This window comes from Lucilia cuprina, chromosome 2, assembly GCF_022045245.1.
Source record: "Lucilia cuprina isolate Lc7/37 chromosome 2, ASM2204524v1, whole genome shotgun sequence".
NCBI classification, from domain to species: domain Eukaryota; kingdom Metazoa; phylum Arthropoda; class Insecta; order Diptera; family Calliphoridae; genus Lucilia; species Lucilia cuprina.
The window spans coordinates 13,738,179-13,741,431 of record NC_060950.1 but is presented as its reverse complement, the minus strand read 5'-3'; the positions used below and the strand labels follow the sequence as shown (position 1 = coordinate 13,741,431).

General features: G+C 29.1%; 1 protein-coding gene across 1 annotated transcript in view; it reads right to left on the bottom strand.

Annotated features, from left to right (window-relative positions):
- Nucleotides 1-2,903, bottom strand: part of LOC111686540 (aristaless homeobox protein) — a 21,492-nt gene extending 18,589 nt beyond the window's left edge. Inside the window, exon 1 of the mRNA XM_046945166.1 lies at nucleotides 1,790-2,903. The gene's annotated coding sequence lies outside the window, so the exon portion shown is untranslated. The remainder of the gene's footprint in view (nucleotides 1-1,789) is intronic.
- Nucleotides 2,904-3,253: the final 350 nt, after the last annotated feature.

Here is a 3,253-nt window from a genome sequence, read left to right as displayed (position 1 = left end):
TAGTCTAGTCTATAGTCTAGTCTATAGTCTAGTCTATAGTCTAGTCTATAGTCTAGTCTATAGTCTAGTCTATAGTCTAGTCTATAGTCTAGTCTATAGTCTAATCTCGCAATCCGTTTCGACGGGTCGATTTTCAACTTTAAAGAAGTTAATCGATTCAAGACAATTTGATAAATTTCTTTTCCTTTTTTGAGATACTTTCTTGTTTACTTTGTATCGATAGTATCAAATTATACTTGTGACGTATATGTACATGTTGTACCAGGGTTATCAGTTTATTTTCTACCTTTATTGTCATATTATATATCAGATATCATCAATTTTAAATTTGTTTAGATTTTTATAAATTTTTTTTTTCAAATATTATTATCACTAACAAATGTCAGTTTGAATTGTTAAAGAACTACATTTGATTAACTTAGTTAGTTTGTTAGTTTGAAAGGAGGATGTACATACATACATCAAATCCGTGGAAATGCACCTAGGCCTCTATCGCGCCTGTTGTGTACTCCTCAACCAGTGCTTCAGGTGGGATTCGAACCCACTACCTTCGGTCTACCAGACTACAGCTCTAACCACTAACCGGAGGCCACTTTGATTAACTTAAAACAACAAAATTAAAACAAAGTCGAAACCCAAATATCTAGTATTGAGCAGCGCATTATTTCCAGATATCATGTCATTAGGTTTGAAAATCTCTCCAGTTTAAACATATTTGAAACAAAATCTTTTATGTTATCTGAAAGTCCAATGTGATTGACTTTAAAATAAAAAATAGTACAATTTTATTTTTTTCGGTACAATTCCAACTTAAAAAGTTCATGGGTTGACCAATGACTCATTTTGTACAATTTTAAAATATATTTCATTGTTGAAATATTAATATAAAAATTGTACCTTTAACACAAATTTCAAAAAAACTATCGACTTTTGTAACATTTTTTGTAAGACGATATTGTAAAAAGACCTGGAAGAAACAACATTTAACAAATATAGTACTTTTGAGTATTATTTTCTATCCTCTTATTCCATACTCTGAATTAGTCTTTGGACTACTACTTATTGATTTTTTCTATAGACTAGACTAGACACTAATCTAATGTCCAATATATAGACTAGTCTTTTGTCTGGTTAATATACTACTTTTTCCATAGGAAGACAATAAACTGTCTACTAACTAGAACTAGATGTTTCAAGCATTTCTAGGGACTGTTGTATGAATTAGTCTTTGAACTAGTATAAAACTCTATAAAATGGTTTATTGTCTAGTAATATCCTGTCTATTGTTGTATAGATTAGCCTATTGCCTAGTCGACGGACTAGCAGTACATTGACAAACTGACTGAAGAAGTCGGCTTGAAATACTTTTGTACATTCTTAAATGTTATTTTGTAAAATATGAAAATTCCATTTGCCTTTCCTGGTTTAATCTATTTAGAAGCAGTTTCTTCTTTCTACTTATAGATTATTCATTCTAAACTAAATGAGAATTACAATATATGACTTTGTCTGTAACGGTATCGGTTTATAGAAATCCGTTTTTATGCAAGTTGAAGTTTTTTAAGGTAAGTTGTTGAAAAAAAGCTCACTGTTATATCTAAGCTAATAAAACTACATGTAAGCGCTTATTTGCTTACTTTTTCATGACTTCCATGAATTGTCAGCATGACAAAATTAGCAGTTTAATCTATAACAGTTAGTCTTACGTATTAATAATATTTTTTTGTAATATTTTTTTTTAACAAATTTTCATTTAAACTTACAAAGCTAAGATTTAAATTTAATTTACCTTATTACCGTCTGTGAAAATTTTGGCAGCAATTGTTTGGGCGAGTTTCGTAAAGAAACTCTGCCTCACGTGCGTTAAGAATGAAAGAAAGTTTTGATTATTTTTTTTTTATTTAACAACTAAACACACACTTAACTGAGCTTAAGGTGATTGTATTTGTGTAATGGAAAAACTCCTTAAACTATGCGAAAACAAAACCAAATTAAACTTTAGAAAGTTTAAATTACCGTATAAAAATAAACGTCAAAGAAATTTGAACAAAACTTTAAACACAATTTTCGAAGTTAATTATCCTTAAAAATGTTGTTGCTGCTGCATGTGTGTAAAAAAGGAAACAGGTGTAAAAGTGTGTGGTTTAGAATAGATTTTTTTTATTTTTAAATAAATTTTATGTTTTTTTTTAAACAACACTTTTATAATTTTCTTGTTTGAAGTTTTTATTTAATTACACTAATTAAGGTTTTAATTAATTTACAATTATTTTTGTTTTGTTTATTTTGCTGTTTTTTTTTAAATAATTTTTGCTTTAAGCTGTCACTTGATTTGACGTTTTATTTTTAACAGGATTTATTACCGTTAAAATGCTTTAATTTTGTTGAAATTTTTGTTATTTTGTTGTTGTTGTTGTTTTTTGTATAAATTAATTTCACAAGAATTACACACGACCGTTGAGTTGTAATGCTAAATAGCGAATGATCTAACGGTTTATTTTGCATCAACAAATATCACACAAAAATTTCAAGTGATAAAAATCCAAACATCCATCCATTCACTGCTCTCACCACCACTTTTTTCCTAGACTTCTCATACAAATGGCGTCTATGAGGGTTTTCTTTTTATTATGTTGGCATAAACGAGGGGTTAAATCCAAAAGACCGCCCAGTTTTAGAGTAAATCTTTATTTAATTGAGAGAAATTTCCCTGTATTTTTATGGCAAAGCGCAAAATCAATTCAGTTTTGTTTTGTTTATTCATGTTTTAATAGGTTTTGTGTGCATGTTTTCTTCTCTCTCCCTCTCTTTTTATTGCTGTTTCTCTGTCGCACTCATACTCTGCTGTTTGATTCCATTAAGTGATAGATTTAATTTAATAGATTTTGTTGTAGTTGTTTTATTGCTTTATCCTATTCCTCCACCTTTATCTTGTTCTCCTCCCCCCCTTTCCTTTCTTTAGTATTGTGTATTTTTAACTCTGTTATGGGTCTTCATTAAAAGACAATTTTCTCATTTTGTGTGAATTTTCTTCACGTTTCGTTGGAAAATTCAATTTTTGCTACTTTTTTTTGCTCTTCTTTCATCGTTAACATCTTCTTCTTTTTTTCTTCCTCTTCAATTTTATTATAGTTGTTGTTGCTTTTGAAGGTGAAGTTGTTTGTAGCTGTACAGCTCCTAAGGATGCGGATATATGTATGTATGTACGATTGTTTGTTTGTATCTAAAGCTTACGACAATGGCCTCTTTTATA